Source organism: Bubalus bubalis, chromosome 20 (genome assembly GCF_019923935.1).
Source record: "Bubalus bubalis isolate 160015118507 breed Murrah chromosome 20, NDDB_SH_1, whole genome shotgun sequence".
NCBI classification, from domain to species: domain Eukaryota; kingdom Metazoa; phylum Chordata; class Mammalia; order Artiodactyla; family Bovidae; genus Bubalus; species Bubalus bubalis.
Window position 1 is genome coordinate 1173294 of NC_059176.1, and position 12234 is coordinate 1185527.

The window sequence follows — 12234 nt, forward strand, 5'->3', positions numbered from 1 at the left end:
AAGGGCCTCCGTCCCTCCCCGGCACCCTCGCCTGCCAGCCCCCCAGCCTCTGGCCCAGGCCGGTGCCCAGCCTGCCTGATGGTCCTGTGCGACAGCGAGTCTTTCCACACAGCAGGAATGGACTGGGCCGGGCCAGGCAGGGCAGGGCAGGGCAATGACTCACTGCATCCCTGAGTGTGCTGGTGCTTCCTCCCCCAGTCAGCTGCTCTGACGGGGGCGGGGCGGGCCCCCCTGCTCCTGAAACTGAGCGGGAGGGGCCTGGCCCAGCTGTGGGGGCCTGTGAGGGGGCCCGCCCAGTCCCTCTGGTCGGGGAGAGGTCCTGGCTAACTCTGGGCTGGCTGGGAAGGGGGCATGAGGGCGGGGCCTGAGGGCGGGGTGTAGAGGGGAGGAGCCGGGAGGACAGACCCAGGGAGCTGGGAGTCTGGATCTTCACTTCGGGGCAAGTTGGGAGGACGTCTGCCTCGGTAAGCGGCTGAGCGGTCTTAGGTACCCACCCTCTGCCCCCTGCCCCCTGCCCCTTCTTGAGCTCAGCCCTGGGGGGCCCAGGCACCCCTGCAGGGTGGAGGGGGTGACTCTGGGAGGAGGGTGGCAGAGCTGGGCTGGGCATCTCCATCGCCATCTCCTTGAGTCTGCCTTCCTCCAGCCCAGCTGATGCTGGAGGGGCAGGCTGGTCAGGTCCTGGTGGCCAAGAGTCATCATGGTCAGCATGGCCGTTTCAGTCCCAGAAAAGGCAGACCCCCAGCTGGGCTGTGTGGCCGAGGGTGGGTCCTTCAGGTGACGCTTTGATGAGCTGAGGGCCTGGGGAAGGGGAGGGGGCTTCAGCCAAGCTTATCTGCCCCAAGGGGCAGGCCGTGGGGGCCTGTGGCAGCATCCCAGGGTCACATGGCACTGGGCACCTGGGTGCTGGCCTTTCAGCCTGGACACAGTCAGACTTGGGCGTGCTGGGCCTGCTGGGCTGGGCGAGAGGGTCCAGACACTGCTTTCTGCTGCCAGGCCCATGCAGCTGCTGGTCCAGGAGCTGCCTTCAGGCCTCCAAGTGTCCAGGTGCAGAAGGAGATGCGCTGGGCTCACCTGCTGCCCCTCCTAGCCCTTGAGACCCCGCCGCACCCTCAGGCTGGGCGGGACTTGCCGTCCCTTCCTCTACCCACCTACTCCCGGCTCTAGCATTTATTATGCACCTACTGCATGCCAGTGTTGGTGAGAATGTTCCAGGAACCAGGGACCAGGCAGTGGCCAGAGATGATGACAAGGTGGCCAAGCTGGACGGTGAGATGGCAGAGGAAGCTGCATATGAAAAGGGCAGAGGTCGGGAGAGAGGGCTGGTCTGGAGCCCAGCTCCAAAGGTCCGGGGAGGGCACTGGTGTTGGTGGGCCAGGCAGACAGCCAGGCTGGAGAGGGTGACCTGGAAGCTGGAGGCAGCCGGGGCTGCGGTGGAGGTGGCTGTGGGCCGGGGGTACCGAGGGCTTCCTGCAAGCAGAGCCGAAGCCCAGGCTGCCATCCTGGGCAGCAGACCTCTCTTGAGAAATTCCGGGGAGGCAGGGCGGGCCCTCAACTGCCTGTGGGCTTTGCTTCAGAAAGTCTGGCGGTCTCATGACAAGTCAGCTGCGCTCAGCCCTTTCCTCCTGACGTTCCAGGGTGGGGTGAGGTGGGGTGTCCCAGGCGCCCCTGTAGGCACTGGGCTCCCAGCCCGAGGGCAGCGTCCCCTGTGGAGGGAGCCTGGGCCAGCCAGGGGCTCACCTGGGGCTGTGCACGTTGTCCACACACACACCCGACATGGGTCTGAAGACCCCATGAACACACGCCCCCAGGCTTGTGAACACACACCCCCCCCCCAGGGGTGGACACTCAGGCCACTATCGAAGGCCCTGCTGCTGTCGCTCTCCTTCCCCTTGCACTGACAGTCCCCGGCCCTACCGCTGTCCGAGTAAACTCGCCCCTCACCTGGCCCACCTGGAGGCTGGAGCTGGGCTCCTGGGGCGGTCAGTCAGGTGCACACCTGGGTTCTGTCCATGCAAACCTGCTGCGCCCACGAGTGGCCCTACGCTGGGCCCCCTAAGAACTGCCCCCTGGCTGGGGCTGGCGGGAGAGTCCCCAGGTCAGTCCGGGGCCCCAAGGACAAGGTGAGTGTGGGGAAGTCATCCAAGTGAATGCCCCCTTTCTGCAGCTGTCCCTCAGCCAGCATCGGGCTGCTCCTTGGCTCTGCCCGCTCCACAGACACTTCCTGGAGGCCCCACCCCAGAGGATTACCATTCTTGGAAGTGAAGCTTTTCTGATGATGTGTTGCCCACCCCCTACCCCCCAAGTCCCCCAGTAGGTAGCGCTTGAGGCCGTGGACTAGTTAGGGTGCGTATGTAGCCCAACCCGGGTGCTGGGGCCACGGCCGGGCCTGAGCCCTGGGGAGGAGGGGACAGGCATTGGGCGAGGCAGCAGGTGCCAGCAGCCAGACCGGCTGGGCCTGGCTCAGCGAGTCACCTCCACATCCTCCTCTGCAAAGTGGGCTTTGGTGACCTTATGTTATCAGTCATTATTCCAGGCGACTGCTGGGTCTGGGCTCTCTGCCGGGTCAGGCCGGCTGCCGGGACTCCTCGCGTGCACTCAGGGTGCAGGGGGCCCACAGGACACAGGGACTGGCAGGACAGAGCTTGGGGCTACAAGGAAGCCTCCTCTCCCCTCCGTGGGGGCAGGTCCAAGGCTGGCAGGGCTGCTGGCCACTTGGCCCTGGGGCAGGCAGGATTTCCTCCTTCCTGTTTGTGCGTCTCTGGGTTGGGCTCCAGCCAGCCTGGGGTTCTGCCTTAAGGGGTGCACAGGGACCCAGAACTTACAGCCCTGCACCTTCCCACCCGCCTGACCTTGGGCTTGGCCTCTGCTTTCCTCCCTGTGCCCCCACTTTTGGTTCCTACCTTAGGTATAGGGCTCTGGCACCCGGGGTGGGGGGTGGGGCGGATGGGGGTGGGGGTTATTGTGAGGGCGGGACTAGGCCAGCTGGGACCTCAGCAGCAGGAGCGGCGCTGGTCCAGTCCAAGCTGGGCAGGCTGAGCCTCCCTTCCCCCAGGTTCCCAGACCCTCAGGTTCTCCCCCCGCCCCCCTGCCCCGCTCCAGCCTTTCCCTTCAGCCTCCAGCCTCCCCGGGAGCAGGTCCGGGGGTACAGCTTCTCGGGGCCTGGGGGATCCCCGCCTGACTTTGGGGCCGTACACCGCAGCGCCCAGCCCAAGGCCCGGCTGCACACCGCCTGGGGTCCCCCGCCTCCCGTAGCCGCGATCCGGCTCTGGGCGGGCCGCCTCCCGCGCCCCCAGGGACACGCCTGCCAGCCCGGCGCGGAGGGCGGTCCCGGCCTTGTTTTGCTGTGACTCAGAGAAGGTTGCGGGCTGGGGGCGGCCGGGCTGCCTTCCTGGGCGGCTCCGCGCAGCTCCCCGCCCCTCGGCCGGTGCCCTAGCCCGGAGCGCGGGGCACAGGGAGCGGGAGGCCACCCCGTACGGGCCAGGCCGGGGACCCGGGGCCGGGGCGCGGCCACCCTTGGCCTTCCCCCGCCACATCCGGTCCCGGGGCGGACCCAGCGCGCCCACTTTGGGGATGGGCAGGACGGGAAGGGAGACTGCGGCCGGAAGGTGCGGGGTCCGCTGCCCTCGCTCTTGGCTTCCGCAGGGCAGCGGGCTCGGCGGGGAGCAGACCTGGGTCTCCTCTTCCCGCGGGCGGCCCGGAATCCCCCGGGACTGGCTCCCACCTCCCCGCCGCGCCCCGACCTCTGCATCGCTCTGGTTCTCCGTGGGCATAGTAGCTCTCTAACATCCGGGGAAGTCAAGGCTCAGAGTGGGACGGGCTTGCTCGGGTCACGCGGGCAAGTTGGCCAGAGAGGAAACGCCACAGCCGCACTCCCCCCAGGCCTGGGCGTCCCCCGCAGGCTCCACGGGGACAGGGAGGCGCTGGGGACCAGCCCGTGGGACAGGGGTCCCCGCCTGCCCCAAGCCCTGCTGGCGGGGGTCGGTGGGAACTCCGCGGTTGGCAGGTGTCGCCTGCTCACCTGCAGTGCCGTGCTCCACCAGGGAGGCTTCTCTGAGCCCGGCTGGAGTCTGTAAGATCCAGAGCACTTCTCCTGGAATCTTGAGTACAAATCAGGGGGTGCTGGGCCTACACAGGCGCCGGTAGACCGGTTTTAAGGAGGGGTTTTGATCGCTGAATCATCACGGGACTGTTTGCATAGCCGGTTCCCCTGAGCGATGCTGGCCCCGTGTCTCTGGGAGTATGTCCAAGTCCTCTGCATTTTCAAGTTTGCTGCTGCTGCTACTGCCGGTAGCATGTCCAAGTTTATTGGCACACAGTTTATAATTTCCTCATTTCCATGTTATGTAGAATTGAAACATTTTTGGGGGGAAGGTACAAGTCATGGGCGTGTAGCTAAATGCCTTCTCCCAAGGGGGACACGGTGGCATAGCAGCACCCCAAGCCCTTCCTGAGGCCTCTCCCCAGCTGCTCTGCCCCTCCCAGAGGAACCATCCCTAGTGCCTGGCAGTTGTAAGTTTTACATTCAGCTCTGTGATTCATTTTGACTTAATTTTTCCACATGCTACGAAGTAAGCGTCCAGGTTCCCCCCGCAAATGCATATCCACTTGTCCGAGCACTGCTGTTGAAAAGACTATTAATTTTCTGTTGGAATATTTTGGCTGCTTTGTCAAAAATCAGTTGATCTTACAAAGCGTGAGACTATTGTAGACTTTCCATTCTTTTCCTTTGATATTTGTGTTTATATCCTACTGACTTGGTTCTGTTGGGGGTCAGAGTAAATACCTAGCTGACTGTAAATGGTTTAAATTTTTTTTAATGTATTGAGATATTTAAACGGGCCGGCGCTTGGTCCATCTCAGTGAAGAGGAATGCGTGCCCTGCTCCCGCCAGGTGGCGTGATCTCCAGGGGCTACTGTGGCCTGTTGGGTGACGCGTGGGCCAGTTCTCTTCTTCCCTATTTTGTTTCGGAAGGTTATCGAGCACTCAGCGGAGTGTTAGAGTCTCTGTCTTCAATGTGAATTTGTTTATTTCTCCTTTCAGTTTTTCTGCTTTTCAGTGTTTTTTGCCTCTGTTATTAGGTGTATACAGATGTAGATTTTTTTTTTTGATGAATTGTGCCCTTTCTTATTATTATGAAATGATTAGTTGTAAAAATGATTATTATTTTGAAATGATGAGATACTTCTGTCTGCTTGCCTTGTGGCCCTAGTGGTAAAGAGCCTGCAGGAGACACTGATCCCTGCGCTGGGAAGACCCCCTGCAGAAGGGAATGCTAACTCACCTCAGTGTTCTTGGCTGGAGGATGCCCCATGGATAGAGACGCCTGTCAGGCTACAGTCCCCGGGGTCTCAAAGAGCCAGAAACAACTGCGTGACTGAGCCTGCGTGCTGCACACCCCATGTTCTCTTGTCTTCTCCATTTAAGGGCTTCCCTGGTGGCTCAGCTGGTAAACAATCCGCCTGCAATGCGGGAGACCCTGGGTTGATTCCTGGTCAGGAAGATCCGCTGGAGAAGGGATAGGCTACCCACTCCAGTATAGTTGGGCTTCCCTCATGGCCCAGCTGGTAAAGAATCTGCCTGCAATGCGGGAAACCTGGGTTGATTCCTGGTCAGGAAGATCCGCTGGAGAAGGGATAGGCTACCCACTCCAGTATAGTTGGGCTTCCCTCATGGCCCAGCTGGTAAAGAATTTGCCTGCAATGCGGGAAACCTGGGTTGAATCCCTGGGTTTGGAAGACCTCCTGGAGAAGGGAAAGGCTACCCACTCCAGTATTCTGGCCTGGAGAATTCCACGGACTGTATAGTCCACGGGGTGGCAAAGGGTCAGGCACGACTGAGTGACTTTCACTTCACTTCTTTTTATTTATCGTCCATTTTGCCTAGATAGCATGTAATCAGGGTTGGTTTTTAAATTTCATCTGACAATCTCTACCTTTTTGATTGGAATTTTAAGTCCTTTTATATTTAATATATTGTCAATACGGGCGGCTTAAATCCTACCATCTTGCTAGTTGCTTCCTAATTTTATTCAATCCATCCTTTGTTCCTCTTCCTCTCATTCCTTACCATGTTTCAGAGTTACTTAAATATATATACACAGCTTCCCAGGGGGCAGTAGTGGTAAAGAACCACCTGCCAATGCAGGCGAGACGTAAGAGACATGCGTTTGATCCCTGTGTCAGGAAGATCCCCTGGAGGAGGGCACAGCAATCCACTCTAGAATTCTTGCCTGGAGAATCTCATGGACAGAGGAGCCTGGTAGGCTGCAGTCCATAGGGTTTCACAGAGTCAGACAGGACTGAAGCAACTTGGCATGCACACACATACACATGTATATAATTGCTTAATAACATATATTGCATATAAAAGTAGAAAGTTCATATTTATAAGTTGATATGTATTTATACATTAAATGTATATAATTATATACTAGACAAATATTAATGTAAATTATACACATACGTGTATAATTATATTAATGTAATTAATGTAAATTATATACATTATACATATAATTATACATATAATTTGTATATATCCAAATTATATGCATTCTTGTATATACAAATTATTCTATATGTATATATACAATAATACACTCATATGCATTGTATATATACATATATGTATATTTTATTATTTTGTCATTTATATTAATGTATATTTTACAAACATACATTTTTAGTATTGTATTTTATTTCTGCTGTTGGCTTGTTAGCTACACATCTTTTTCATCTTGACGGCTGCTTCATGGTTTACACCACGTATTTCTTATTATCACAGTGTCTTCCGGTCACGAGCACTCGCTCTTGTGTGATGAGAGCTTTACAGGAGCTCCCGTCAGCCCAGCCCCTCCCCTCATGGTGCACTTGTCATGTGCGTTGCTCCTACAGATGCTGGATTCTCTGTTTTACTTTGTTTATGCAGTTGCTTGCCTTTTCCTTTTACAGGCCTGCTCAGGTGTGATCTGCACACCATGAGCCTCACCCCCTGTAAATGCACGACTCAGTCGCTTCAGTAACTCTACAGAGCTGACCAGCCAGCACCCTGTCCGGTTCTAGAACATTCCCAGCACCCCCAGTTCTCGGGACCCTGTTTGTAGCCCGAGCCTACTCCCACTGGTAGTCCCTAGCAGTTACTTAATTCTGCTAAAATATAGAAACTGATCCAACATATATCCTTCCCCTTCTTTTTTGCTCTTATTGCCGCATATATTACATCTATATGTATTATAATCCCAACAATATGACTGTATGATTACCACCTTTTATGGGATGTTGCCAGATTATGGCCTGTGCATGGAATCCATCACACTGCTTGTTTTGAAGGTGGAGTTTTGTTGGGTCACAGTCGTGCTCATTCATTTGCATGTTGTCTGCACCACTGCCGAGTGACAACCATGGAGCTGCAAGGAAGACCACACGGTCTGCAAAGCCTGAAATACATGCTGTCTGACCTGTCACGAGAGAACTTGGCAAACCCCTGCTTTATATGATCATATCTTTTAAAGCAGTTAAAAGATGGAATGAGGTATATTTATAGATATCTCATTGGAAAGATATGTTTGCTGCGTCTTTTATATTTGCCCACATGGTGACCCTTTTCTGCATTCTTCATTTCTTTCTGTAGAAACGGGCTAGTATCTAATACCAGTTCCTTTAGCATTTCTTCTAGGAAGACTGGCAGTGAATTCTCTTTGTCTTTGTTGTTTTGCAGATGTCTTTGTTTTGCCTTTATGTTCAGAAGGGTACTTTACTAGATATACAATTCGTGTTTGAGCACATTTCTCTTTTAGCAGTTTGTGTCTATTGTTCCGCTTGTTCCCGGCTTCCACGGTCTTGGGTAGTAATTGCACTGTTGCGCCGTTAAATATGACGGGCCGCATTTCCTTGTTGCTTTCAAAACTGTCTCTTTCTTGTGAACATTCTGATGTGATTCTCTAGGTCTGGGTCCCTTTGTGTTTATCCTGCTTGGCTTTGTTGAGCTTCTGAGATCTGTAGATTGTTTTCAGCCATTATTCTCTCAAAAATTTTTTTCTGCCTCTCTCTTTTCCCTTCTGAGACTTCAGCTACACATAATTGGCATTCTCAATGTCATCCCATGGGTCTCTGAGGCTCTGTTCATTTTCCTTCAATCCTTTCCCCCTTGTTATTCACACTGGTTTTTGTTGCTCATTTGCTATGTCCAGCACCTTGTGACCCCACGGGCAGCAGTGCCCCAGCTTTGCAGGCTGTGTGATCCTCCTCGCAGCTCCGTGGCTGCAGCACAACGGTGGTTGTGGACAGCATGTAAATGGATGAGCAAACTGTGACCCAACAGAACTTCACCTTCAAAACAAGCAACAGGACAGATTTAGTGCACAGGCCATGATCCGTCCTCCACTGTTTCTCAGAGTTTGTTCAAAATCATGTCCACTGAATCACTGATACTATCTAACCACCTTATCCTCTGTCGTCCCCTTCTCCTTTTTGTCTTCAGTCTTTCCCAGCACCAGGGTCTTTTCCAATGAGTTGGCTCTTCGCATCAGGTGGCCAAAGTATTGGAGTTTCAGCCTTGGCATTAATCCTTCCAATGAATATTCAGGGTTGATTTTCTTTAGGGTGGTCTGGTTTGATCTCTTTACTGTCCAAGGGACTCTTAACAGCCTTCTCCTGCATCACAATTTGAAAGCATCAATCCCTTGTACTCAGCCTTCTTTATGGTCCAACTCTCACATCTGTAAATGACTACTGGAAAAACCATAGCTTTGACTGTACGGACCTTTGTCAGCAAAGTGATGTCTCTGCTTTTCAATACACTATTTAGGGTTGTCATAGTTCTTCTTTCAAGGAGCAAGCATCTTTTATTTCATGGATGTGGTCACCGTCTCCAGTGATTTTGAAGCCCAAGAAAATAAAATTTGTCACTGCTTGCACTTTTTCCCCTTTTATTTGCCATGAAGTGATGGTACCAGATGCCATGACCTTAGTCTTTTTAACGTTGCGTTTTAAGCCAGTTTGACTCTCCGCTTTCACCCATATCATGAGCTTCTTTAGTTCTTCTTCCCTTTCTGCCGTTAGAGCGGTTAAATTGACTAATTTCTATTAATATACAAGTGTTTTTGTTGTGGTTGTTTTTTCTGACTGCACCACAGAGCTTGCAGGATCTTAGTTCCCTGACCAGGGATTGAACCTGGGCCCTAGCAGGGGAAGTGCTGAGTCCTGAGCACTGGACCACCAGGGGATTCCCCTGATCTACCAGCTTTTCACTTCCTCTATCATCTCAGCTCTGCTATGGAGTCTCTCCAGTAAATTTTCAACTCCAGAATTTCCAATTAAAAAAAAAATTCTGTTTCTTTATGACGTTCTTCATCAAGCCATGGTCATCATGTTTTTCGTTAATTCTTCAAACATGTTCTGCTTTACTTTTTTGAACAAATGTATGAATCTTGCTTTGGAGTCTGTGCCAAATGCAACATCTGTGGACATTCAAAGACAGGTTCCATGAACCGTTTTTCTTCCTCACCAAAGATCATGCTTTCTCGTTTCACTGCATGTCATGTACTTTTGTGTTGGATACTGGACGTCATACTTTCCGTATTATAGTAACTCTGGATTCTGATTCCTTGTCAGGACTGTAATTACTGTTTTGTTTGTGTGTGTGTTTAGTAACTTGCTTTGACCAAATCTGCGAAGTTTACCTACTCGATCCGTGCACCTCCATCCTGGTTCACTGCTTTCAGACCCAGTCTCGCTGCCTCCCCAGCTCAGTGACTGTGGGTCCTCCCCTGACCTTTGCTTGTGCTCCCAGACCCAGTGTCCAGGGCTACCCCACCTGTGTGTCCACAGCCTCTCCTGGGCCCCTGCCCCCAGCTCCACCATCCGCTCCACCCGCCGGCGAGGCTGCGCTGACTCAGCCCTCCCTTTGCAGTGTCCGGTCGGCAGCTGCAGCCTGGAGAGCCAGATGCAGAACCTGAGGAGGAGCGCTCGGTAAGTGAGGTCCGGGAGGGTGCACGCGCTCCCGCCCGCTCCCCCCACCCCCCCACCCCCGGTCCCTTCCTGGACTTGAGCAGAGCCGAGTGGCTGAGGGTAGCCTGAGCTTCTCTCCTCCCACCAGGTGACTGCAGAGCCGGGGCCCGAGCTCATCCGTCCCCGGCCACAGGGCTCCTCGCCTGTCTACGAGTGCGTGACTGAGGGTGCCGGCTTCAGACTCCCGGTAAGCCCCCTAGGCAGACCCACACAGGCCGAGGGAGGGCTCAGCTGGGAGAGGCACAGGTGGCCACACCGCCTCTGGATCGCCCTGCGTGGACAGCTGTGTCTGCTCAGCCATCTCCTCTGCCCTTGCCCTGGGGCCCTCCCTTCAGCCGGCCAAGACACGGTAGAGATGGCACACATGTGTGCAGGTGGGGAAGAGATCTCATGCCCCCGTGTGCGATGGGGCACAGGACATGTGCACACACACGGCTCTCTGGCGAGGAGACACAGAGAGGGTCTTTGTAGCCACCTCTGGAGACGACTGTGTTAAGCCAGCAATGGTGGGCTCCCTAAAAGGACTCGCTCTGGCGCTGCTTCTTCTCTGTCCCCTCTACCTGTGGACGTGGGGGCTGGGCCCCCTGGGAAGCGTCAAGGCCCAGAGCTGCCTTCCCCCGGAGGAGCCTGGCTCCGCTTGCACACGGCTGCACCCTGCAGGTTCTGGGCAGGTTCGGGCATCTGGGCCCCCCGAGTGCCTCCTGTCCCCTGGGCTGGGGCAGGTCGGTCACCCACTGTTTGTTGCTGCTGCAGGAAGACACGCCGAGGAGGCGGAGGTCCTGGTGGAAGCGGGACTCAGGGGACTCGCGGACGCCTTCCAGGATGAGCCACCTGGAGGTGGGCATACGGCGAGTGGACGATGGGGTGGGCATGGGCCAGCACCTGACAGGGGCTCCAGCCAGGGAATCCAGGGCCAGAGTGAGATGTCGAGAAGCAGGAAAGCTGGCAGGGTGCCCTCGTGCTTTGGGGAAGGGTGTGCCACCTCCTTCATCAGGCCAGGGGCGGGGCTCTGGAACGCTTGTCCAGGCCTCCCAAAACTCAGGAGGAAGGGTCCAGACCACTGACCAGGTGGACCCAGGTGCCCAGACCTCAGTGTTCCCACCTGTGCAGTGGGTCTGGCCACGGCTTGTTGCATCCAAGACCACAGGAGGAGCTGGGTTCTCTGGGCTCCTGGGGAGCCAGGCAAACCACTGCCTGGCAGCCTGTTCTGTCACTGACAGTGCCTTCCCCAAGGCCAGCAATTCCAGGGCTCTCCCAGCCCCTGAGGATCCGTCATGTCTGAGCTCAGGCCCGTCATGCCGTTCTTGGCATTCTCCCAGGCATTGTACAGGAGGTGGTGATCAAAACCATCCCCAAAAAAGAAACGCAAAAAGGCAAAATGGTTGTCTGAGGAGGTCTTACAAATAGCTGAGAAAAGAAGAGAAGCTAAAAGCAAAGGAGAAAAGGAAAGATATACCCATCTGAATGCAGAATTCTAAGAATAGCAAGGAGAGATAAGAAAGCCTTTTTAAGCGAACAATGCAAAAAAATAGATGAAAGCAATAGAATGGGAAAGACTAGAGATCTTTTCAAGAAAATTAGAGATACTAAGGGAACATTTCATGCCAAGATGGGCTCAATGAAGGACGAAAACAGTATGGACCTAACAGACGCAGAGGATATTAAGAAGAGGTGGCAAGAATACACAGAAGAACTGTACAAAAAAGATCTTAAAGATCCAGATCATGACTGTGGTGTGATCACTCACCTGGAGCCAGACATCCTGGAGTGTGAAGTCAAGTGGGCCTTAGGAAGCATCACTATGAGCAAACTAGTGGAGGTGATGGTATTCCAGTTGAGTTATTTCAAATCCTGAAAGATGATGCTGCACTCAGTATGCCAGCAAATTCGGAAAACTCGGCACTGGCCACAGGAGTAGAAAAGGTCAGTTTTCATTTCAGTCCCAAACAAAGGCAATGCCAAAGAATGCTCAAACTACCACACAATTGCACTCTTCTCACACGCTCGCAAAGTAATGCTCAAAGTTGTCCAAGCCAGGCTTCAACAGTATATGAACTGAGAAATTCCAGATGTTCAAGCTGGATTTAGAAAAGGCAGAGGAACCAGAGTTCAAATTGTCAACATGCGCTGGATCATCGAAAAAGCAAGAGAGTTCCAGAAAACTATCTCCTTCCGCTTTATTGACTATGCCAAAGCCTTTAACCACGTGGATCACAACAACCAAAA

General features: G+C 54.1%; 1 protein-coding gene across 1 annotated transcript in view; it reads left to right on the top strand.

Moving 5' to 3' along the window:
• Positions 1-367: 367 nt before the first annotated feature.
• The window catches only part of LOC102389481 (protein AHNAK2), a gene marked incomplete in the record, with an annotated part of 16773 nt that continues 4906 nt past the window's right edge, over positions 368-12234 (top strand). Inside the window, 3 exon segments of the mRNA XM_045163817.1 lie at positions 368-464; positions 9911-9969; positions 10097-10195.